The sequence below is a fragment of the Phyllobates terribilis genome, unplaced genomic scaffold (assembly GCF_046119375.1).
Source record: "Phyllobates terribilis strain yellow unplaced genomic scaffold, ASM4611937v1 Scaffold_2__4_contigs__length_985480577, whole genome shotgun sequence".
Taxonomy (NCBI): Eukaryota; Metazoa; Chordata; class Amphibia; order Anura; family Dendrobatidae; genus Phyllobates; species Phyllobates terribilis.
The window spans coordinates 711,593,524-711,620,786 of NW_027362762.1; positions in this window are offsets into that span (position 1 = coordinate 711,593,524).

The following is a 27,263-nucleotide window of genomic DNA, read 5'->3' on the forward strand; positions in this document are numbered from 1 at the left end:
TCAAAAGAGCCATGCAGTACAGCATATTAAAAACATTAATCCCATTATTGGAGAGTGGTTCTCCCATAGTCTTTGCCTGTGCCTTCCAAGCAAAAGCTGCCAAAAATGAGGACTGTGGAACTTGCAATGCCCCTTACAAGAGCCATGCAGTACAGCATATAAAAAACATTATTCCCATTATTGGGGATTGGGTCCCCCATAGTCTTTGCCTATGCCTTCCAAGCAAAAGCTGCCAAAAGTTAGGACCGAGGAACTTGCAATGCCTCTTACAAGTTCCATGCAGTACAGCATATAAAAAACATTATTCCCATTAATGGGGAGTGGGTCTCCCATACTCTTTGCCTATGCCTTCCAAGAAAAGGCTGCCAAAAATTCGGACGGAAGAACTTGCAATGCTGGAAACATGGACCACGGTCACCCCAGTGGTATAGTGGTGGTGGAGGCTAAGGATAAGGAGAAGAACAAAAAACAGCCAAAATGAGGAGCGTATACCCATGTGTGGTTGTGAAGTGGTGCATGAGAATACACCTCCCGAAATAACACAGTGGATTTGACTTTATGTTACTCTGCTGTCATTTGGTGGTGATGAAAAGTCTGGCCCAATCCAGCCTTTTTTCATTTTGAAAAGGATCAGATTGTCAGCATTGTCAGTTGACAGGCGAGTGCGCTTATCAGTCATAATTCCCTCAGCGGCACTAAAAACACACTCCGATAACACGCTAGTGGCAGGGCAGGCCAGGACCTCCATGGCGTACAGAGAGTTCATTCCAAGTGTCCTGCTTGGATACCCAATAATTAAAAGGCAAAGAGGAATCACGGTGGATGCTGGTTTGGTCGGCAAGGTACTCCCTCACCATCTTTTGAAACTTTCCACTACTTGTGAGAATACCCCGCGCCTCAGGGCCTGTAAACTGGGCCGGTCACAGAAAACTGGCCCAGAACATTGACAGTGATCCCCTGCCTCTGCTGGATTGGAGTTGCATCTCTCTCGCCTGTACGCCTTGGTTGGGCAACGAACTGTGACCTCTGCCACTAGCGTGTTCAGATGGGAATTTTTTTAACAGTTCTGCAGCAAGGGCCTTCTAGTACTGTCCCAATTTTGTAGACCTCTCCACCTCATGAATAAGAGAGTGAAAATTCTCCTTGTAGCGAGTGTCTAAAAGTGTCAGTAACCAGTAATGGCTGTCACCCAACATTTTGACACCGCGAGGGTCACGGTTAAGGCAGCGTAACAAAGTCTGCCATGCGTGCCAGACTGGTAACAAGCAAGACTTCCGTGTCCTCACCAAGATGACGACTGACCATGCTCTCCTCCTCCTCCCCCCTGTGCTCAGGCCACCCACGCTGAACCGACGGTATGACAGTTGTACAGGTACTACCGTCTGCAGCGCATGATACCAGCTCCTGTTCTTCCTCCTCCTCCTCCTCCTCTCCCTCATTGTCCCCCAATGCACATTGGGATGAGATTAGGCTGAACTGTGTCTAATCGCCCGCTACGGCTTCTTGATGCATCTCATCATACTCTGGCTGCAATGCCTCCTCTTTAATTCTCTGCAGAGAGCATTGCAAAAGACAGACAAGTGGAATGCTGATGCTAATGATGGCGCCATCGCCACTCACCATCTTGGTGGACTCCTCAAAGTTTGTTAGGATGGTACATATGTCAGACATCCACGTCCACTCCTGAGGTCTTATGTGTGAAGTCTGACCTGATTATCGACGGCCTTGTTGCAGCTGGTACTCCACAACTGCTCTCCTCTGCTCACAAATCCTTTGCAACATGTGGAGGGTAGAGTTACGTGTGGTGACATCACACACCAGTCGGTGTGCCGGAAGCTGCAAATGCTGCAACACAGCAAGGGCGGTGGAAGCTGTAGCCGACTTCCGAAAATGAGCTGACAGGCGGCGTACTTTGACGAGCAGATGTGGAAACTCAGGGTACGATTTAAGAAACCGTTGAACCACGAGGTTAAGCACATGAGCCAGGCATGGCACGTGTGTGATCTCGCCTTCCCTCAGAGCCGCCACCAGGTTATGGCCATTGTCACACACGACCATGCCTGGATGTAGGTTCAGCGGTCTCAGCCACAGATCTGCCTGCTTTCACAGCTGTCCACAACTCACAAGCAGTGTGAGGTTAATCACCTAAGCTTATGAGTTTCAGGTCAGCCTGTTGCCACTTGACTGAGGCAGTACTGCAGTGCTTCCAGCTTGTAACTGATGTGGTGATATCTGAGATGGAGGCTGAACATGAGGAGGAGGAGGAGGAGGATGATGCACAGGTGCTGTACACTATTGGGGCAACTCTGACTGACATAAGGCCCGCAATCCTCGGTGTGGGGAGGATGTGTTACGTCCCAATGTCCGACTGGGTCCCGGCTTCCACTATGGTTACCCAGTGTGCCGTCTGGGAGATGTACCGTCCCTGGTCCACGTGTCCGTTGTCAGGTGGAATCTCCCAGTAACTGTGTTGTTGAGGGCACGGCAGATGTTTTGGGACACGTGTTTGTGTAGTGCCACAATGGCATACCGGGCAAAATAGTGTCATCTGGGGACCGAGTACCAAGGGATGGCCACCGCCATAAGGTTGCGGAAGGATTCCGTCTCCACCAGCTTAAATGGCAGCATTTCGAACGCAAGCATTCGTGAAATGTGCGAATTTAGGACTGTGGCCTGTGGGGCGTTGGCTGCGAATTTCCGCTTTCATTCAAAGGTCTGGGATATGGACAATTGAATGCTGCGGTGGGACATGGATGTGGACATTGATGCTGTTTCTTGATAAACTGCCATAACGAGTGAAGACTGAGAGGAGGGGGCATCTTTGCATGCAGTATGGACAGGGGATTGCCTTGCATGCACAACAGGGGGTTCTCTTACACGCATAACAGCGGAAGAAGCAGTGGTGACACCCGCTGACACTGGTCGTGGACCCTGGGGTTCGCCCCACAAAGTCGTGTGCTTTGCTGACATGTGCCTGATCATGCTGGTAGTGGTCAGGCTGGTAGTTTTGTCACCCCTGCTGATGCTGGCCTGGCAGGTGGTACAAGTGGCCTGTTTGGGGTTATCAGCAGAGTCTTTAAAAAAATTCCAGACTCTGGAAGACCTACCGGTTGTACTGGCAACATCCCTCGTGTTGGTGTTACGGGGAATGGTTGCCCGCCTTCTGTCTGCGGCCACCACACTGCTTCTTCCTGCCTGTTGGGGAACTCTGCCTCCCTCCCCCTGTGTGCTGCTGGCCTCGCTCTGCATGTCCTCCTGCCACGTTGGGTCAGTTACTAGATCATCCACCACCTCCTCCTCTTCCTCTTCCGCACAACGGTCCTCCTCCTCACTTTGTGGAAAATGTGTCTCGTCATTGTCCACCTCTTGTGACAAATTGCCAGCGTCGCCTTCCTGTGACCGTGGCTGTTCAAATAGTTGGCCATCGCTACATGGGATCTCCTCTTCCACCAATTCAAGCGGAGCAGGTGAGGGGTCCAAATATGGAAATGGACCAGTGAACAGCTCTTCAGAGTGTCCAACTGTGGGATCAGTTGCTGTCTGACGACACTCGGCATGGTGAGAGGAAGGAGCATCAGGGTGAGGAGGAGTAGGCGGTCGACACTCACGGCTACTAAGACTTAACCGTGTGGAAGACAGACCGGAGGTGGTTGTGCCCAGGCGACTGGAAGTATTATCTGCTATCCAATTAATAACCTGTTCACACTGATCAGTTGGCAAAAGTGGTGTTGTTGTGTGCTTCCCTAGTAATTCGGTCAAGAACTGGAAGCGAGAAGATGTGGCTGTTGGTTGTGGCACATTTTCACCTTGGCCACGGCCCCGTCCTCTGCACACACCATCACCAGAACGTCTAGTTCAACGACCCTTGCCATGCACCTTGCCCATTGTAAATGAAGTAAAATAGCTTACACTTGCACTATCAATGCAAAAGGGTAATAAAAAGGAGATTAGAACCGTGGAAGAGGAAAACCACAGTTCTAGTTCTCTGGCCTACACCAGAATCTTTTAAACAGATATATTTGTGTCTGAACAGTCAGCGAGACACTCAAACTGTTTTTTTTTTAATGTAAAAAAGGCAAAAAGGTGGATAACACCCAGATTTGAACAGTGTAAGAGGAAAACCACAGTTCTAGTTCTCTGGACTAAACCAGAATCTTTCAAACAGATATATTTGTGTCTGAACAGTCAGCAAGACACTTAAACTGTTTTTTTTTATGGAAAAAAGGCAAAAAAGTGGATAATACAGAGATTTGAACCGTGGAACTGCAAAACCACAGTTCTAGATATCTGGCCAAAACCAGACTCTTTTAAACAGATATATTTGTGTCTGAACACTCACAGACACACTCAGTTTTGTTTTTTTTTGGGGGGGGGGATACCAAAAGGTTAATAAGACGGGTATTTGTACAGTCTGACTGAGGAAAAAAAAAAAAAATAGGATTTAGATGAAAAAAAAAGGATTTTTCCTGGTCCCTGAGACCTGGGGCTAAGTCTAGCAATTTGAGCAGCAGCACACTGGACTGTAATGCAGTGTTTGCTGTTATAACCACTGGGTCTCCTGTACAGCCTGCCTGCCTGCCTGATATCTGGGATGGATATTAGTCCTCAGAAGGACTGCTTGTTTGATTTTGAAGGCTTTAGAGACCCTACACTACCAATTTCGCAGTATAAATATCTCCCTAGCTCAGCAGCACTCTCCCTACACTGTCTGATCCGGAGCGACTGTGTCCAAGATGGCGGCGCCCGGTTTCAAATACTCGAGGTAACGCTGTGCGGCCAGCCAATCACTATAATGCCCACAACCAACATGACTGCGGCATTATAGTGACTGGCTGGCAATCCCTGCATGTTCATTGGCTCTGTAAAGAACACCCAACATGCAGGGCAGAGACCCGAGCTCCCGCCCGAGTAACCCGAAAATGCTCAGTGCTTGCCGAACATCCCGAGTAGTGAGATGCTCAGGCGAGTACCGAGCAGTGTCGAGAATGCTCGCTCAACACTAGTGAAATACAATTCACTGACAAACTGTAGACTGGCTCCGTACAGTCCCTGGCCACATTCACTTTTCACTTAACCACTTGTTTGTGGGTAGGCAGTACTGCCCAGTAACTCCACTGGGGGGGACACGGGTAATGTTGTGGGATACGTGCTTATGGAAGGCAGAGACGATACTGGGAGAAATAGTGGCCGCTGGGGACTAAGTATGGACACCTGGCCGGGCAGAGACGCCGTTTCCCTCACCGCCAAGGTCCTGGTCCGGCGTCTTCCTTCTCCCCTGCTGCAGTGGCATGCAGCTTCCCGGGCACTGTACTAAGGGTGCGCTCCCTCTTAAAGGGGCCACACGCACCATCCTAAAGAGTCCCTCCTATATATGGCACCTCCTCCAAAATGGAGATGCCTGTGCAAGGTTGTTGTTCTGTGTGCTAACACTTGCTTCAGCCCTCAGGTCCCGCTGCCAGTCAGTCCTGCCCACCAGTCTACCTAACAGTCCAGCCCGCCAGTCTGTCTGCAGTCCAGCCTTCCAGTCTGACTAATAGTTTTGCCCGCTAGCCTGCCAGTTGCCTGCCATGCCTGCCAGCCTGCCTACCTGGAGCACCTGCCAGTTGCCTGCCTTGTCCCCAGCCTGCCTACCTGGAGCACCTGCCAGTTACCTGCCGTGCCTACCAGCCTGTCTACCTGGAGTACCAGCCAGTAACCGCCATGCCCGCCAGCCTGCCTACCCAGAGCAACTGTCTGGCTATGCGCCATTCCCGCCTGTTTGCCTACCAGGAGCACCTGTCTTACTATCTGCCATAACTGCCTGTGGATCTACCCGGACCACCCATCAGCCTTCCTGCCGTGCTCATCCACTGTACTGGTCAGCTCCTGTCATCTGACCCATGGGAGTCACCTGCTCTCACATAAGGTCGGTCCCAGAGTAGCACCTGGTTCACCTGCCCGGTCGATCCCTGGTTCATGGAGTTGACTAAGCCGCCATGTCACCTGGGTCAGGCTGAGTAGGCACTTAGTTACGCCCCTCTGATCCCTCCTTGCACCAAAGCACAGAGGTTTCACCACCCAGGCCCGTAACAGCCTAAAAGGCCACATTTCAAGTGCAAGCAGCTTTAGAAGACTACGTGGAAGAAATGACAGCTGGAGTAGATACGGTTTTCCAAGTCCTTTCACCAAGCTAAAGAATATGGCTGTGGTTAAATACAACTCACCGACAAGCTGTGGACTGGCTCCATACCATCCCTGGCCACATTCACTTGACCACGTGTTTGTGGGCAGGTAGTCCCTCCCAGTAAGTCCACTGGGGAGGGCACGGGTAATGTTGTGGGACACGTGCTTGTGGAAGGCAGAGACAATACCGGGAGAAATAGTGGCGGCTGGGGACCGAGTATGGACACCTGGCCGCCACCGGCATGACGTTGTGGACAGCTTTAGCCTCCACAAGCCTATGTAGCAATGGGGTCTCTGCCTCCTGCTGGACAGAGAAGCCGTTCCCCTCACCACCGCGGTCCTGGTTCGGCGTCTTCCTGCTCCCCTGCTGCTGTGGCATGCACCGCGCGCAGCTTCCCGGGGACAGTGCTTAGGGCGCGCCTGCTCCCTCCCTCTTGAAGGGGCCACATGCGCCGTCCTAAAGAGTTCCCGGCCAATGGCTGGAGGACTTCTCCTATATAAGGCACCTCCTCCAAAATGGAGGGGCCTGTGCAAGGTTGTTGTTCTGTGTGCTAACACTTGCTTCAGCCCTCAGGTCCCGCTGCCAGTCAGTCCTGTCCACCAGTCTATCTAACAGTCCAGCCTGCCAGTCTGTCTACAGTCCAGCCTGCCAGTCTGCCTAATAGTTTTGCCCACCAGCCTGCCAGCTACTTGCCGTGCTTGCCAGCCTGCCTACCTTGAGCACCTGCCAGTTGCCTGCCGTGCCCGCCAGCATGCCTACCTGGAGCACCTGCCAGTTACCTGCCGTGTCCACCAGCCTGCCTACCTGGAGCACCTGCCAGTTACCTGCCATGCCCGCCAGCTTGCCTGCCTGGAGAATCAGTCAGTAACCGCCATGCCCGCCAGCCTGCCTACCCAGAGCAACTGTCTGGCTATCCACCGCACCCGCCTACTTGCCTACCTGGAGCACCTGTCTATCTGCCGTACTTGCCTGCGGATCTACCCAGACCACCCATCAGCCTTCCTGCCGTGCTCATCTGCTATACCGGTCAGTCCCTGTCATTTGACCCATGGGAGTCACCTGCTCTCACATAAGGTCGGTCCCAGAGTGGCACCTGGTTCACCTGCCGGTCCCTCCCTGGTTCACGGAGTCGACTAAGCCGCCGTGTCACCTGGGTCAGGCCGAGTAAGCACTTAGTCACGCCCCTCTAATCCCTCCTTGCACCGAATCACAGAGGCTCCACCACCCAGGCCCGTAACAGCCTAAAAGGCCACATTTCAAGTGCAAGCAGCTTTAGAGAACTTCATGGAAGAAATGACAGCTGGAGTAGATACGGTTTTCCAAGTCCTTTCACCAAGCTAAAGAATATGGCTGTGGTGAAATACAACTCACTGACAAGCTGTGGACTGGCTCTGTACCGTCCCTGGCCACATTCACATGACCACGTGTTTGTGGTAGGCGGTCTTTCCCAGTAAGTCCACTGGGAAGGGCACGGGTAATGATGTGGGACACGTGCTTGTGCAAGGCAGAGACGATACCGAGAGAAATAGTGGCGGCTAGGGACTGAGTATGGATACCTGGCAGCCACCGGCAAGAGGTTGTGGATAGCTTCCGCCTCCACTAGCCTAAAAGGCCACATTTCAAGTGCAAGCAGCTTTAGAGGATTTCCTGGAAGAAATGACAGCTGGAGTAGATACGGTTTTCCAAGTCCTTTCACCAAGCTAAACAATATGTCTGTGGTTAAATACAACTCACCGACAAGATGTGGACTGGCTCTGTAACGTCCTTGGTCACATTCACTTGACCACGTGTTTGTGGGTAGGCGGTCCTTCCCAGTAAGTCCATTGGGGAGGGCATGGGTAATGTTGTGGTACCCGTGCTTGTGGAAGGTGGAGACGATACAGGGAGAAATAGTGGCGGCTGGGGACCAAGTATGAATACCTGGTTGCAGCTGCCATAAGATTGTGGATAGCTTCCGCCTCCACGAGCCTAAAAGGCCACATTTCAAGTTCAAGCAGCTGTCAAAAATTTGGCAGTATAGTATTGCAACCTGTGGGTGGGTGGGTGGCTGGCTGGTTGGCTGCATACTTGCACTTGAATTCCAATGAATGGGGTAAGGACAACTGAATGCTGCACTGGGACAAGGACGTGGACGGTGATTGTTGCAAGTCTGCAACAACAGATGCATGGCGGGAGGCATCTTCGTATGCGCCAAGTATCACTTATGATGGGCACACTTTTAGGAAGTGATCTTGGAGTCAGAGATGCTTCCAGGGGTCTTGCCTATGCTGTTCCAATGTCTTTTCAGCACTGTATGCATGTGTCTGATGATGTGTCGCACACCACATGGCCAGATAAGGTTGTAAATTGTTAAAATGACATTTCCCAGTGAATGCGTTTGTCTTGGTGGAAAGCAATGCAAAAGTGCAAAAACGCATCAAAAACGCTACGTGTGAACATAGCCCAAGGTGTGGAGAAGCATTTTTGGTTTTGGTTATTTATTTTGCCTTATATTCAAGTCATTACCCTGGAAAGGATGTTCCTTAACATATTTCCCAGGAAAATCCATTTTGGTTTCGTTTTTGAATGTTTTATTGTGAGTCTGTAAAAGTGGCGTAATACCTCTGACAACGTTGTTGACAGCAGTGACCTGGGAGTCAGAAATGCTTCCAGGGGTCTTCCCCAAGCTGTTCCCATGTCATTTGTGCACTGTTTCCATCGATTTGGGCAATTTTTAGGCTCTCTGTCTCTGCAGCCCGCCTGGGGGAGCCACCTGAAAAATGCTTGAGTTTGCCATAGACTTACATTGGGCTTGTTGCTTAGGTCGAGCACCCGACCATTCCAATTTGCTCTACCCGAGCATCGAGCACCGGAGCATTTTAGTGCTCGCCTATCACTAGTTCTAATACATTTTTTTCTAGACTGCGTTAAAATACAATAAAAATACAAATAATTTTGTGAGACTAAGAAATAAAAAAAAATATCTTTAGAGTGCAGGGCTCCAGTATTTGAAACTTTATTTTGGGAATTAAGGTGCAAAACACAATTGGATATAAAGGCTTTAACCCCTTAAGCCCCGCGGGTGGTTTGCACGTTAATGACCGGGCCAATTTTTACAATTCTGACCACTGTCACTTTATGAGGTAATTACTCTCGAACGCTTCAACGGATCCCCCTGATTCTGAGATTGTTTTTTCGTGACATATTGTACTTCATGATTGTGGAAAAATTTCTTCGATATCACTTGCGTTTATTTGTGAAAAAAACGGAAATTTGGCGAAAATTTTGAAAATTTTGCAATTTTCAAAATTTGAATTTTTAAGCCCTGAAATCAGAGCGATATGTCACACAAAAGAGTTAATAAATAACATTTCCCACATGTCTACTTTACATCAGCACAATTTTGGAACCAAAATTTTTTTTTGTTAGGGAGCTATAAGGGTTAAAAGTTGACCAGCGATTTCTCATTTTTCCAACAAAATTTACAAAACCATTTTTTTAGGGACCACATCACATTTGAAGTCACTTTGAGAGGTCTTTATGACAGAAAATACCCAAAAGTGACACCATTCTAAAAACTGCACCCCTCAAGGTGCTCAAAACCACATTCAAGAACTTTATTAACCCTTCAGGTGCTTCACAGGAATTTTTTGAATGTGGAAGAAAAAAATGAACATTTAACTTTTTTCACAAAAATGTTAATTTAGACCCAATTTTTTTTATTTTCACAGGGGTAACAAGAAAAAATGGACCCCAAAATTTGTTGTGCAATTTCCCCTGGGCACGCAGATACCCAATATTTGGGGAAAAAATACTGTTTGGGCGCACGGCAGGGCTCGGAAGGGAAGGAGCGCTATTTGACTTTTTGATTGTAAAATTTGCTTAAATAATTAGCGGACGCCATGTTGTGTTTGGAGAGCCCATGTGTGCCCAAACTTTGGAGCTCCCCCACAAGTGACCCCATTTTGGAAACTAGACCCCCCAAGGCACCTTTCTAGATGCATAGTGAGCACTTGGAACCCCCAGGTGCTTCACAAATTGATTCGTAACAATGAAAAAGTGAAAAAAAAAAACACTTTTTCATTTTTATGAATCAATTTGTGAAGCACCTGAGTGTTCCAAGTGCTCACAATGCATCTAGATAGGTGCCTTGGGGGGTCTAGTTTCCAAAATGGGGTAACTTGTGGGGGAGCTCCAATGTTTGGGCACACAGCGGCTCTCCAAACGCAACATGGTGTCGCTAACAATTTGAGCCGATTTTCCGTTAAATTTGTTAGAGGACACCATGTTGCATTTAGAGAGTCCCTGTGTGCCCAAACATTGGAGCTCCCCCACAAGTGACCCCATTTTGGAAACTAGACCCCCCAAGGCACCTATCTAGATGCATAGTGAGCACTTGGAACCCCCAGGTGCTTCACAAATTGATTCGTAACAATGAAAAAGTGAAAAAAAAAACACTTTTTCATTTGTATGAATCAATTTGTGAAGCACCTGAGGGTTCCAAGTGCTCAGTATGCATCTAGATAGGTGCCTTGGGTGGTCTAGTTTCCAAAATGGGGTCACTTGTGGGGGAGCTCCAATATTTGGGCACACAGCGGCTCTCTAAATGCAACATGGTGTCCGCTAACAAATTTAACGCAAAATTGGCTCAAATTGTTAGCGACACCATGTTGCGTTTGGAGAGCTGCTGTGTGCCCAAACATTGGAGCTCCCCCACAAGTGACCCCATTTTGGAAACTAGACCCCCCAAGGCACCTATCTAGATGCATAGTGAGCACTTGGAACCCCCAGGTGCTTCACAAATTGATTCGTAACAATGAAAAAGTGAAAAAAAAAACACTTTTTCATTTTTATGAATCAATTTGTGAAGCACCTGGGGGTTCCAACTGCTCACTATGCATCTAGATAGGTGCCTTGGGGGGTCTAGTTTCCAAAATGGGGTCACTTGTGGGAGAGCTCCAATGTTTGGGCACACAGGGACTCTCTAAATGCAACATGGTATCCGCTAACAAATTGAATGGAAAATCGGCTCAAATTGTTAGCGGACACCACATTGCGTTTGGAGAGCTTCTCTGTGCCCAAACTTTGGAGCTCCCCCACAAGTGACCCCATTTTGGAAACTAGACCCCCCAAGGCACCTTTCTAGATGCATAGTGAGCACTTGGAACCCCCAGGTGCTTCACAAATTGATTCGTAATAATGAAAAAGTGAAAAAAAAAACACTTTTTCATTTTTACGAATCAATTTGTGAAGCACCTAGGGGTTCCAAGTGCTCACTATGCATCTAGATAGGTGCCTTACGGGGTCTAGTTTCCAAAATGGGGTCACTTGTGGGGGAGCTCCAATGTTTGGGCACACAGGGACTCTCTAAATGCAACATGGTATCCGCTAACAAATTGAATGGAAAATCGGCTCAAATTGTTAGCGGACGCCACATTGCGTTTGGAGAGCCCCTCTGTGCCCAAACTTTGGAGCTCCCCCACAAGTGACCCCATTTTGGAAACTAGACCCCCCAAGGCACCTTTCTAGATGCATAGTGAGCACTTGGAACCCCCAGGTGCTTCACAAATTGATTCGTAATAATGAAAAAGTGAAAAAAAAAACACTTTTTCATTTTTACGAATTAATTTGTGAAGCACCTAGGGGTTCCAAGTGCTCACTATGCATCTAGATAGGTGCCTTGGGGGGTCTAGTTTCCAAAATGGGGTCACTTGTGGAGGAGCTCCAATGTTTGGGCACACAGGGACTCTCCAAATGCAACATGATATCCGCTAACAATTTGAGCCGACAATTTGTTAGCGGATATCATGTTGCATTTGGAGAGTCCCTGTGTGCTCAAACATTGGAGCTCCCCCACAAGTGACCCCATTTTGGAAACTAGACCCCCCAAGGCACCTATCTAGATTCATAGTGAGCACTTGGAACCCCAGGTGCTTCACAAATTGATTCATAAAAATGAAAAAGTGTTTTTTTTTTCACTTTTTCATTTTTACGAATCAATTTGTGAAGCACCTGGGGGTTCCAAGTGCTCACTATGCATCTAGAAAGGTGCCTTGGGGGGTCTAGTTTCCAAAATGGGGTCACTTGTGGGGGAGCTCCAAAGTTTGGGCACAGAGGGGCTCTCCAAACGCAATGTGGTGTCCGCTAACAATTTGAGCCGATTTTCCATTCAATTTGTTAGCGGATACCATGTTGCATTTAGAGAGTCCCTGTGTGCCCAAACATTGGAGCTCCCCCACAAGTGACCCCATTTTGGAAACTAGACCCCCCAAGGCACCTATCTAGATTCATAGTGAGCACTTGGAACCCCAGGTGCTTCACAAATTGATTCATAAAAATGAAAAAGTGTTTTATTTTCACTTTTTCATTTTTACGAATCAATTTGTGAAGCACCTGGGGGTTCTAAGTGCTCACTATGCATCTAGATAGGTGCCTTGGGGGGTCTAGTTTCCAAAATGGGGTCACTTGTGGGGGAGCTCCAATGTTTGGACACACAGGGGCTCTCCAAACGCAACATGGCGTCCGCTAACAATTTGAGCCGATTTTCCATTCAATTTGTTAGCGGACACCATGTCGCGTTTGGAGAGCCCGTGATGTGCCTAAACAGTGGAGCTCCCCCACAAGTGTCCCCATTTTGGAAACTATACCCCTCAAAGATTTTATTAAGGTGTATAGTGAACATTTTGAACCCAGAGGTACGGCACATTATTTGTTTACATTAGGTCATCATATTGAATAAGTTTTCATTATTCTTGAGCGCAAGTGCTCGCTACTTGAGTTTGCATCGGGTACTCAGGTATGCACCATGTACAGCGTGTGCTCGAGTGACATGCTCGAGTCCCTGCTCCGCATGTTTCACGGTTATTAGACACCCAAAAAAAAACATGCGGGGATCGCTCGTGCATGGCAGGCAATCCCCGTAAAGTTTTTTGGCCGCGAAGCATATGGGGCAGAGACTCGAGCATGTCACTCAAATACCCACGATACTAAATGCATACCAGAGCACCCGATGCAAACTCAAGTAGCGAGCACTTGCTCTCAACACTAGTCGCCATATCGTCATCTTTTTTTCTTACTTTTGAAAAAAATCCCAACCCCAGCCCTAACCCTAGCACAACCCTAGCCCCAGCACAACCCTAGCCCCAGCACAACCCTAGCCCCAGCACAACCCTAGCCCCAGCACAACCCTAGCCCCAAACCCAGCCCTAACCCTAGCCCAATCCTAACTCAAGAGTTTATTTTTGACGCCGTTCCTTGTGCGGTATAAGTGATTAGACGACTTTATTCTTCGGGTCGGTGTGATTACAGCAATGCCAGAATCATATGGGGTTTTTATGACTGACAGCTGTCACACACTAAAAGACGCATTTTTTGTAAAATCTAGTTTTTGCATCGCCATATTTTGAGAGCTATAATTTTTCCAAATTTTGGCAGACAGTCATGTGACGGCTCGTTTTTTGCGGGATGACTTGACGTTGTTATTGGTGCCATTTTCAGGCACGTGACATTTTTTGATCGCTTTCTATTCCGATTTTTGGGAGGCAGAATAAACAAAAACCAACAATTCAGGAATTGTTTTTTTTTTTTTTTTTTTATTCTGTTCCGCGTGTGGTAAAATTGATGAGGCAGCTTTACTCTTCGGGTCAGTACGTTTACAGCGGTACCACATTTGTATAATTTTTCTATGTTTTGGCGCTTATACACAATAAAAGCTATTTTATAGAAAAAAATATTTTTTAGTATCGCTTTATTCTGAGAGCTATAACTTTTTTATTTTTCGGCTGATGGAGCTATATGGCGGCTTGTTTTTTGCGGGACGAGATGACGTTTTCAGCGGTATCATTTTTATTTATATGCGTCTTTTTGATCGCGTGTTATTCCACTTTTTGTTTGGCGGTATGGTGATAAAGCATTGTTTTTTGCTTGTTTTTTTTTTTTTTTTTTTTACCGTGTTCACTGAAGGGGTTAACTAGTGGGACAGTTTTATAGGTCAGGTTGTTCCGGACGCGGCGATACCAAATATGTGTACTTTTATTGTTTTTTTTTTATTTTTTTTATAATAATATTTATTGATGGGTACATTATATTTTTATTTTTGGTGTATTATTTTTTTTATTTTTTTATAATATTTTTGCACATTTTTTTTTTTTTTTTTTTCCACTTTCACACAGTTTATACACTTTATTACTTTGTCCCACTCTGGGACTTTCACTTTTTTTTTTCTGATCGCCTGCATGGCACAGGAATGGAGCACCATCCCTATGCCATGAAGGCTGTCAGAAGTGCACAGTGTGAAGATTGCTTGGAGATGCACTGCGCATGTCCAAGCAATCTTCCTGCTCTCTGGTGACCCGGATGTTGTCATGACGACATCGGGTCGTCATGGCAACACCCGGGAAGCCTTTGCAGACTGCGCTGGAAGCCGGAAGAGGAGGTGAGTATCGGCGATCACCTCCCCTTGCCCCCGCAATGCCGCGATCGACTTCGATCGACTTCGATCGCAGCATCGCGGGGGTTAATGTGCTGGGAGCGGTGCGTGACCGCTCCCTGCACATAGTACCGGGTGTCAGCTGTGACAATCAGCTGACACCCGGCGGCGATCGCGCCCGCACAGCCTGTGTGCGCGCGCGATCGCCATGACGTACTAATACGGGTCTGGCTCTTAAGTCCCAGGGCACAGACGCGTATTAGTACGTCAGATGTTATTAAGGGGTTAAATAAAACATAATACTAGACAAAGAGAATGTGAATGTATAAATAGCAATGTTTTTTTTAAATATTACTGCATGCATGTAAAGTGTTTCAAAACAAAATTTCAGAAGTCGATGTGAATAAGAATTAATGCAGCATGAAATCTAATGTCTGAGGTGCAATTATATTTATAATCTGCTTATTTTTCTAAATGCATGTTTTCTCTCTCAATTCTTGCTGAGTAAATGTCTTTTTCTTGTTTTTTATTCCAGTTGTGATGTGAGCTCTGAGGCATCAGATTTATTTTTTTCCTGCTGCTCTCTCGAGTCTCACCTTTCTATGCTGCTTTACTTAAAAATTGCGTGAGAAATTGCAGTTGTATCCACCTACCTCTTCTCTATCTTTATGATTAACTTTAAAAGCATAATGCTGTTTCCAGTGATATATTACTTACTGGGATGTTTGCTGTCATTATGCTAAGATCACTGTTTAATCTCCAATAGGTTTGTAAGGGTTAATCACAGTTTACTGTATTGTTGGAGATTTGTGATATAATATATGATCTGGCCAGTAGAGGGCAGCGGAGAGGCCAGAGTTGCAGCACAGGGGTTTGGCAGTTGGTGACTGTTGCTAGGGGAGTTCAAGGAGATAGTGAAGCTGAGCATCATTGGAAAAATCATCTGGATAGAGCGGTGCAACTCTGATCTGTTTTTGGTGACTCTGGGACGCGTTGTTCGGCTTGACATGAGCTGACTCGGTGAGGAAAACCAAGGACACAGTATCTTGGGCTGGGCCATGTGAGGCCTGATTTCTAAGGACTTAGAGAAGCCCTGTGTTTGAGAGATTTACATTCTCTAAGAGATTCAGTCAGCGTTTCAGATTATTCGGGACTCAGTCTCATGACGTACTGGTACCATTTACAACTGAATATATATGCGCATATATAAATGACTTTATTGAGGTCTAGTTAGTTATGAGAAAAGGCCTCTTTTGTAAGAGACACTTCAAAAAAACTGTTTGCTTGCATATAACTGTTAATTCTGTTAACCTTTACCTGTGTATACACTTAGTCCGTGTTATTTAAAATAACTGCTGCCATTATATTTGTTATATATACGCAGTTTACCTACCATCCTTTCCTTAGTTTTATAAACTGTAAATGTTCATATTATATTATCTAATATTTGTGCTTGTCTGCTGATTGCTGCTGTACCCCCCATCCTGTGGCCATCCCTCATCCACGTTTCATTTGATGCTGAAAGCAGGGTACAGCATCACAATGCAGAACGCGACTGGGGATGGTGCAGTACAGGCTGCAGGGTCCACGGAAGTACCTGTCCCAGTCGTTCTCCCACCGACTTCAAACTTGAGCTTTTCAGCAAGGTCCATACTGAGACAACTTTACGGCAATAACATATCAATCAAAGAATGGGCCGATTGTATGCGAAGTACATACAAACTGTACAACTTAGCTGCGCTGCTGCACTCTGACGTCAAGCTGCACGCACTAGAAGGAGAAGCCCGGGAAATGATGACACGGCGTCCCATGTCAACACGGATAACTCTAGAAGACATTGTGGCTATATTAGAGGAGGTTTAGAGGTTTACAGACAGAGAGAGGCTTGGCCGCTAGTTTCCGGATGCGCTTCTTTAATGGGTGTCAGCAAGAAGACGAAAGCATCTCCCAGTATATAAATGCTTTACAGAAAATGTTACAGACCTGCCAAAAATGCAAGGCTTGAGCCACTATTTTCACCGATACTGACACCATCCTGAAAGAACAGTTTGTTCAGGGACTGATGGGTACATCGCTGAGGTGGACATTGCGAGATTAGATACAGGCAAATGAGACACTTCAGTTTTCTCAGGTTGCCGCAGAAGCTTTGGCTCGTGAAGACGAGGATGATATCGGTCCCAGTACTGTGCGGATGTATGGCCCTGGAGGACAGGGAGTCCAGGCTGAAAATCAGCAGTCCAACTCCTTGGCTGAGACGAGGGGCACAATCCAGAAACTGACCCGGCAAGTGGATCAGCTAAGAATGTCTCAAGCCCAGTCAAGTGCAGTGGGGAAAGCCGGTCCATTCAACGTATGACTCCTCACCCCAACAGATGGGTTGGTAAAAACTGAGACATCTGACAAACATCCCTTTGTATAGTTCACCAGAAGAGACCTGGGACCGAACTGACCTACCCCCAAAGACAATCTCGTTCAAACCAGCATCAAACCCGAGAACTCTTGAACACTCTCTACCCCGGAGAGTGCTGAAAAAGAGGGCATGTCTTCAGTAGCTGCCTCCAGCTCAGACAATGGATGGAAGAGTGCGAGCCAGGACATGTAAGCGAGGATCACCTCCATTAGGGGGCGCACTGGAGGAAATGACCCATGTAGGAATGGCCTGAAATTCCCTAAGAACCTGGTGTCCCGAAGTCCATTGATGGACGTACTGATTGAAGACAAGATCGTGCGCGGCCTTGTGGATACAGGAGCCGAAGTCTCCAGAATGACACTGAAGTACTTCAAAATCCATTTTGGTCATTTTATCAAAGCCGAGCAAGGAAAACTGATTGAGCTGATGGTCATTAACCAGGCGAAGATTCCAGTCTACAGGATAATGCGGATGCACATGAAGATTGGAAACCTAGATGTGGGTCAAGAATGGATCGTGCTGGTGGATGGGGATTCAAGGTCAGGAACCTTGATTATATTAGGAATGAATATCCTGCATCATCTGGACCAGCTGATGTTCCACAAAGATGATCTGAGATACTGGCAGAGAGCCACCAAACATCAGCCTACACAGAAGACATTCAAGAGACTTAGCCAGGTAGGTGGGATTCGCTAAAATGTTCCCGAAGACGAAGTAGTTGTGATTGCGACCGTCCCACCAGGGAGTCAAAATATTATCTCGCCTTGTCAGGAGCAGATCGTTCAAATGGATGTGAGTAGCCACCGAAGACTCAACAGAATAGGTCATTTTTGAGCCCCTGAAGTCAACAGGACCCAGACAAGGCCTGGTGATAGCACATACCATGGCAACAGTGGTGGATGGACAAGTGGCTGTCCAGTGTGCCAATGTACATCATTATCCTCTCGTGCTTCGTGCATACAAAAAAGGTGCGGATTTTTAAGTGTATGGAAGAGAGACAGTCCCCAAAGTCCAACTGGCCCTGATTGCTGAGGAACAGAAACCGTGGACTGTTTCTATGTCCAAAGCTCCAAGGACAGAGTTGGCTCCGGAGTGGAATGACCTGACGATCCTCAAAATAATGCAACTGGACACCAGTCTGTTCTCCAAACAAATTCAATTTATAGAAGACCTGTTATGGGAGTTTCAAGCTGCTTTCTCCAGACATGAAGATGATTTTGGATGTACAACCCTCATTGAACACAGGATTCTGACGTGAGACACACCTCCTATCCGTGAGTGATATTGACAAATTCCTTGTAATTTTTACCAGGAAGTAAAAGCCATGCTATCACAGATGCTGAGTAGTGGAGTAATGCGGGAGAGTCAGAGTCCATGGGCCACAACAAAAAGTGCTTGTCCGAAAGAAGGACGGAAGCTTGAGATTCTGTGTCGACTATTGCAAGTTGAATAGTGTCACCATAGAAGACGCTTAGCCTTTGCGTAGAGTGGAAGAGTCTCTGACAGTGCTTCAACAGGCCAAGTATTTATCCATCTTAGAACTGGCAAGTGGCTACTGGCAGGTTTCGGTGGCTGAAAGAGACAAGCCCAAGGAAGCTTTTATTTTACCAATGGGCCTGTATGAGTTCAATAGAATGCCTTTCGGACTCATCAATGCACCTGGGATGTTTCAGCGGTTAATGGAACACTGTTTGGGTGAGCTGAATTTTGAATCCATCTATCTGGACGACGTCATCGTTCATGCCTCCACATTTGAGCAACATATACAAAGACTGCGACAAGTGCTGACATGGTCAGAAGTTGAAGTCCCGAAAGTGTCATTTGTTTCAGACAGGAATTGAATATCTAGGGCATGTCGTGTCTTCTGGTGGAATCTGCCTGGATGGAAGCAAAGTGGAAGATGTAAGGAACTGGCCTCCACCACCGACCCTTCTAGAGCCGTGAGCCTTCCTGGGACTAACGGGATATTTTCAACGTTTCATCTTGAAATTCGCTAAGATATCCGAGCTTCTTCACAAGTTACTGAAGGGGACCACAAAAGCCCCAAAGAATCCCCACACACATTAACATGGCTCCCATGTGCTCTACACCACACTGGCTAGGTGACTGCAGACTGGAATGTTTTATTGTGAAATACTGCAGTGTTTAGAGAGTAAACATACTTTGAAAAGCTGACTGAGGACAATGTGTCTCCACTGACTTCTCCAATGCAGATCCACCGCTAGATTCTCCCTGCCCTGTTCCCATTAACTGGTAGGTCTCTTCCTGTGTGTTTATATAGTGAGATGCCTGTAAGTTGGTGGGATTGGGGTGAGGAGCAGCTGGCTGGGACTGCATCAAACTTGCCAGTGGAGACACTGTCCCTAGTTAGCTTTTCAAAGTATGTTTGCATACTTGCATTTCAGATGAAAATATATCTGGCTGTAGTGAAGCCACAAGGATCTGATTCATGCTGTCCATGGTTTGGACAACATTATTCTATTGACAGATTTCCTTTGAAGACATCCACAAAGACTCCAGTTTACTGTCACAACTGTAGCCATGCACCTCCTGTTGGTGAGCATCTTCTGCTACCGAGTCACATGAAGGACCTTCAACTTCTACACAAACTGAATAGTGGATCAGAGATCTGACGGTTCTCTGCTCCAATAGGTGTTATGGCAGTGGGTAAATAGGAAGCGGAGCGCAAATATCTTGAACCTGACTCTCTGTTGCCCACACTGTATTCTAGAGGCTGCCACCCTGTGCCATAGCTAAAGCGAAGCACATAGCTAAGACCTGCCATGTTGTTCATAAATGAAAATGGGTCAATAGGTAAATGCACTGGAATTTAAGCAGATAAGAAATGTATCTTTTCTTATTTTATTGTACTTACACCATTTTTAACTTTACTATAGACGTGAACAAGCCATTTCAAGACCAGATCAGTCCATCAGCCTCCTCCAGTAGTAAAATACCTAATATGGGAAACCTGCCTTTCTATTGGAGGATGCTAAAGGACTGGCCTGGTCACATGGTCCTCCAACAGCAGCCATTTTATGGACAGAAGCTTAGTAACTTTGTGGGGAAAGTTGCACTAACAAGAGAAAGTGGGCAACCCTTTTTATATCGTGAACAAGAATAAACATTTTTCTATTGTTTGTAATATAATTACATTTATTTTCAATATTTCTAATATTTTAAATTGTTGTCCAGGATTAGAAAAAATATTCTGAAATAAATGAAGCCAATAAGCAGTTTTTTTAGGTAATGTACAATATACAGTATCAGCACCGATGTACTATAAAGCACAGTTTAAAGAATTATTGTCGATACAAAGTATGCCATAAAGATATCAGGGTATGCACCAAATACACAAAATGTTTCACAGAATGAGAAACAATGTGGCGCAAGCCTTATGTACATGAGCATGAGGCACTCAGTGAAATGTCCCCTTAGTGGTATTTCTTCGAATGTTGTAATTCACAGAACATTTAGACTTCTTTTGTTGCCTGTCTGTTTGAACCTTATTATTAGAGATGAGCGTTGTTCTACTCGAACTGTTCGCCAATCTCAAATTCGAGCTGTTTTGGGCGGTGTTCGAGCCGGTCGGCGAACACGAACAATTTGAGAAAAATTCGGCTGTTCGAGGTTATGTTCGATAACTGTTCGTGCACCAAAATCATAACTGGATTTTTTCTCAGTAATTATGAAAATTAATGTTAATACGCAGTTTGAGTGTACAGCGGGGCGGGGGGAGGGGCAGGGGATGGATCTCTGCAGGAACAATGAAGATCTCCATTTTTTTTTCTCTTTCCCGCATTTGCAGTGGGGAGGTGCAATCTGTCAGCCTATCAGCAGCGCACACACGGAGCGAAGTGCTTTTTTTCACACAAGCAAGGGCATGTGTGATTGGCAGTGTATGTCACATGTCCTTGCCCTATAAGACCAAGCCATTTTCCCCGTCGCCACCATTTTCTCACTGCTGCAGCTGCGTGTTAGACGGCACCGCTGTTGCTGTGTGCGCTATACCTTGTTAATTTCAAGCCAATTTTCGCACAAATATACAGATAGCTTGGTAGTAGGGAATAGTTGTGATTGCAGTCCTTTTAAGGACTAGGTTACAGCATTTCCTACGACTTTTATCAGGCAGGTCTGTGCTCTTAAATAGATAGGTTGTGGGAGTAAAGACTAATTGTAATTGGAGTCCTTTTCAGGACTAGGTTACATCAGTTCCTATCAGTTTTTGCCAGGCAGGTCTGTGCCAGTGCTGTGCAAGTTTTTTTCACAGCATTTGGCTGAATCTAGCAAAGCTAATCCTTTTTGGCCTATTGCAGAGTGTGTTAGTCAGTGGAGTAGCCTATCTGTGTTGCAAGATATACCACCTGTGTATAGAATACCAATTTTTTTACTGCACCTAGTGAAGTAAAATCTTTTGGGCATAGCATCATTCTATTAGTCCATCTATACTGACCTCCATCAGGTTGCAAACTGAATATAATTTTTTTCTGCATCTAGCTCTGAAAAAATATTTGGGCTTCTAGCAGTGTGTGGGACTTGGTCTATTAGTCCATCTTTACTGACCTCCATCAGGTTGCAAATTAAAAATAATTTTTTTCTTCATTTAGCTCTGAAAAAATATTTGGGCTTCTAGCAGTGTGTGGGACTTGTTCTATTAGTCCTTCTATACTGACCTCCAGCAGGTTGCAAATTGAATATAATTTTTTTCTGCATCTAGCTCTGAAAAAATATTTGGGCTTCTAGCGGTGTGTGGGACTTGGTCTATTAGTCCATCTATACTGACCTCCATCAGGTTGCAAATTAAAAATAATTTTTTTCTGCATCTAGCTCTGAAAAAATATTTGGGCTTCTAGCAGTGTGTGGGACTTGGTCTATTAGTCCATCTATACTGACCTCCATCAGGTTGCAAATTAAAAATAATTTTTTTCTTCATTTATCTCTGAAAAAATATTTGGGCTTCTAGCAGCGTGTGGGACTTGTTCTATTAGTCCATCTATACTGACCTCCATCAGGTTGCAAATTAAAAATAATTTTTTTCTGCATCTAGCTCTGAAAAAATATTTGGGCTTCTAGCAGTGTGTGGGACTTGGTCTATTAGTCCATCTATACTGACCTCCATCAGGTTGCAAATTGAATAAAAAAATTTTCTGCATCTAGCTCTGAAAAAATATTTGGGCTTTTAGCGGTGTGTGGGACTTGGTCTATTAGTCCATCTATACTGACCTCCATCAGGTTGCAAATTAAAAATAATTTTTTTCTGCATCTAGCTCTGAAAAAATATTTGGGCTTCTAGCAGTGTGTGGGACTTGGTCTATTAGTCCATCTATACTGACCTCCATCAGGTTGCAAATTAAAAATAATTTTTTTCTGCATCTAGCTCTGAAAAAATATTTGGGCTTCTAGCAGTGTGTGGGACTTGGTCTATTAGTCCATCTATACTGACCTCCATCAGGTTGCAAATTAAAAATAATTTTTTTCTTCATTTATCTCTGAAAAAATATTTGGGCTTCTAGCAGCGTGTGGGACTTGTTCTATTAGTCCATCTATACTGACCTCCATCAGGTTGCAAATTAAAAATAATTTTTTTCTGCATCTAGCTCTGAAAAAATATTTGGGCTTCTAGCAGTGTGTGGGACTTGGTCTATTAGTCCATCTATACTGACCTCCATCAGGTTGCAAATTGAATAAAAAAAATTTCTGCATCTAGCTCTGAAAAAATATTTGGGCTTCTAGCGGTGTGTGGGACTTGGTCTATTAGTCCATCTATACTGACCTCCATCAGGTTGCAAATTAAAAATAATTTTTTTCTGCATCTAGCTCTGAAAAAATATTTGGGCTTCTAGCAGTGTGTGGGACTTGGTCTATTAGTCCATCTATACTGACCTCCATCAGGTTGCAAATTAAAAATAATTTTTTTCTGCATCTAGCTCTGAAAAAATATTTGGGCTTCTAGCAGTGTGTGGGACTTGGTCTATTAGTCCATCTATACTGACCTCCATCAGGTTGCAAATTAAAAATAATTTTTTTCTTCATTTAGCTCTGAAAAAATATTTGGGCTTCTAGCAGTGTGTGGGACTTGTTCTATTAGTCCTTCTATACTGACCTCCAGCAGGTTGCAAATTGAATATAATTTTTTTCTGCATCTAGCTCTGAAAAAATATTTGGGCTTCTAGCGGTGTGTGGGACTTGGTCTATTAGTCCATCTATACTGACCTCCATCAGGTTGCAAATTAAAAATAATTTTTTTCTGCATCTAGCTCTGAAAAAATATTTGGGCTTCTAGCAGTGTGTGGGACTTGGTCTATTAGTCCATCTATACTGACCTCCATCAGGTTGCAAATTAAAAATATTTTTTTTCTGCATCTAGCTCTGAAAAAATATTTGGGCTTCTAGCAGTGTGTGGGACTTGGTCTATTAGTCCATCTATACTGACCTCCATCAGGTTGCAAATTGAATAAAAAAATTTTCTGCATCTAGCTCTGAAAAAATATTTGGGCTTCTAGCGGTGTGTGGGACTTGGTCTATTAGTCCATCTATACTGACCTCCATCAGGTTGCAAATTAAAAATAATTTTTTTCTGCATCTAACCCAGCCAATAGTTTTGGCCTAATACCACAGTTTGGCCACTCAGCTCTGCTCGGTTACCATCCATTGTTTTTTTGTGCAAACAACTCCAGAGTTGTGAATTAGTTAACCACCAAAATGAGTGGAAAAAGGCCTGCTGCTGGTGGAAAGGGGAATAGGCGTGTTGGGAAGGGGAAAAAAGGTTGTGTCCGTGGGGTAGGTGCAGAAGAAAGACCATCTTCCAGCCAAACTAAAATGTCTACTTCTTTTAGCGGACAATGTGATAAGATCCCTTTCTTACGGCCACGCCAATCGCTACAAATTCCAGATGAGGCACAAAAACAGCAGGTGCTTCAACGGATATCAAGTGCTCCTTTAAGTGGGCTCTCCTCCACATCAACTTCAACATCACAAATACTCCAGTCCTCAAAGGTGTCACCCAAATCGCACTTGCTTCCTCACAGCTCCCAAATCTCCAGCTGCCCGTCTGAGTATGAGGTAGAACAGATGGTTGAGTCTGCAGAGCTGTTTACTCATACTATAGCCTGGGAATCAGAGGTCGACTCCAGCGCTTCTGTGAATCCAGACGAGGAAATGATCTGCACTGATGCCCAGAATCTTTATGAGTCGGATCCAGGACCAGACGCAGAAGGTTCTGACCATAATGTAGACCCTCATTCCCAAACTGTAACTCCTGTTGGTGGAGACAATGAGGAAGACGATGATAAGACTCAAATACCTGATTGGAGCGACAACTTTAGTTTTTTGTCAGGGCAGGAACAGGTTGGCTCTGAGGACGACGGGTGTGATAACGCACAGGGTGATGATGATGAGGTCGGAGATCCCACTTACTGTCAACCCACAGTCAGCCAAGAGATGAGGTCAGCAGAGGAGGTGGAGGAAGATGCTAGTGACGACGAGGTCAGGTTGCGCCTTCCTGGACAGAGACGTAGTACTGGAAGCACGTCAACAACTGCATCCTCAAACACAACTCTGCCTCTCACCACAAGTCGTGGTGGCTCTTCAGGTCGCATGGGTGCTAAGCCTTGCATAGCCTGGGCATTTTTTCAGATCGATAAAGATGACCCAACTCGTGTTATCTGTAACATTTGTCAGCAAAAGCTAAGTAGAGGCCAAAAAATACATAGTTTGAGTACTTCATGCATGAACCGGCACATGGACATGAAGCATAAGTTGCAGTGGGAAGCTCAGTGTGCTACAATGCGGTCTAGCCGGCCGGGCCAACCACCGTCTGCCATATCTTGTGCATCCGCGGCCTCTTCATCCTCTGTGACTGGGGGGACAGCAGTCACACCTGTTTTGGGGCGCAGACCTGCCACCTCTTTACCCGCAACAGCCAGCGTGATTGGCAGGTCATCATTTTCTTTGGAGGTGGTAACACCAGCTGGTCTTGAGCGCTGTCCGACATCGATAGCACCACCTTTGGATCAAGGCAACCTAACATGTCCGCCTGCATCTTCCTCACAGACCGGCAGTTTGCCGGGGACACCCTTATCAACCCCGTCTAAGCACAATAGCCAGCCCTCGGTCCCTCAGATGTGGACAAGTAAAAGACCATTTCCTCCTAGCCATGAGAAAGCTAAGAGGTTGAATTTCACCATCTGCAAGCTCTTGGCTACAGAAATGCTGCCTTTCCGCCTGGTGGACACAGAGGATTTTCGAGACCTTATGTCCGTCGCAGTGCCCCAGTACCAGATGCCCAGTCGGCACTACTTCTCAAAGAAAGGTGTGCCTGCGCTCCACCAGCATGTCGCACACAACATCACCGCTTCTTTGAGAAACTCTGTGTGTGACAGGGTGCATTTCACCACAGACACTTGGACGAGTAGGCATGGACAGGGGCGTTACATGTCGCTGACTGGGCACTGGGTAACTATGGTGACAGCAGGACAAGGGGCTGCTGTCCAAGTCTTGCCGTCCCCACGAGTTGTGCGTCAATCCTCTTTATGTCATTTTTCCTCCACTGCTTCTGCCTCCTCAACCTCCTCTCGGTCTTCCACCTGCACCCAAAGCCTGTCTGGTCATGCCACAAGCTTTCTAACTGCGCAGAAGGGATCCTGCACACCTCCTTACTATGCTGGCAGTAGGGCTCAACGTCATCAGGCGGTTTTTACATTGAAATGTCTGGGAAATGTGAGTCACACAGCTGAGGAGTTGTGGTCAGCTCTGGAGAACCAATTTCATGAATGGTTGTCTCCACTGGACCTGAAACCAGGGAAGGCCGTGTGCGACAATGCTGCAAACCTGGGTGCGGCCCTTCGCCGGGGCAATGTCACACACGTGCCTTGTATGGCTCACGTGTTGAACCTGGTTGTCCAGCAATTTTTAGCCCACTATCCCAGACTAGATGGCCTTCTGCAGAGGGCACGGTCGCTGTGTGCTCACTTCCGCCGTTCGCATCCCGCAGCTCAGCGACTTACATCTCTACAGAAGTCGTTGGGCCTGCCACTTCACCGGCTAAAATGCGATGTGCCTACCTGGTGGAATTCAACTCTGCACATGTTGCAGCGACTGTGGCAGCACCGACAAGCCCTGGTGCAATACGTTCTGACGTATAGCCTGGGCCAACGAGATTCAGAGGTGGGGCAAATCACGCTGGAGGAGTGGTCTCAGATCAGGGACCTATGCACCCTTCTGCACAGTTTTGAAATGGCGACGAAGATGTTTAGTGCTGACGATGCCATTATCAGCATGACTATTCCGGTGATTTACATGCTGGAGCACATGTTAAACAGAATTCGGAGTCAGGTGGTGGCACAAGAGGAGGTGGAGGAAGTAGAGGAGGAGGAGTTGTATGCGGAAGGGCTAACATCTGCAAGGTCCAGACGGTCGGCAGCACCAGGGCGGCAGGCATGTGAGGGTGGGGGAGATGATTTTACCAGGGCGCATGGTAGCAGCCAAACTAGTGAGGAAGGTGCAGTAGCCCAGGAAGAAGTGGAGGACGAACTGATGGAAGACTCATCAGATGAGGGAGACCTTGATCACATTTCTGTTGTGCGAGGTTGGGGGGAGAGGACAGAGGAAGGAAGCATGATTGTTACCTCGCCACCAACACAACAGGGACTTGGTGCTCCTGGATGCGCAACACACATGAGTGCCTTCTTGCTGCACTACCTGAAACATGACCCTCGAATTGTGAGAATTAGAAATAATCCTGACTACTGGGTTGCCACACTGTTAGATCCCCGGTACAAAAGTAAATTTGCAGAAATTATTCCTGCCATAGAAAGGGATGCACGCATGCAGGAGTATCAGCAGAGACTGTTGCAGAATCTTACATGTGCTTTTCCACAAAATACCAGTGGTGCACGTAGTGAATCTCACAGTTCCAACTTGCCAACCGTGGTCTGTATGGAATTGTTCAATAAAGGGCCCAAAATTAAGATAACATAGATGGGAGAGGTCTCTATGAATAGGAATTCCTAAGTATTTGATACCCTGTGAGGGCCAGGCAAAGGGAAAGTTGGACTGGATGGAATCCTATATGGATTTAGGGAGGGAGACATTGAGGGCCTCAGACTTCGCTGCATTGATTTTAAAATTTTACCATGTAACAAAGTGATCTATTTCAGCCATAACAGCAGGGATGGATATATGTGATTGAGTGATATATACTAGGACATCATCAGCAAATAGAGAGCACTTGTACTCGGTGCCTCCCACCTCAATCCACCTAATATTGGGGTTATGGCGAATTG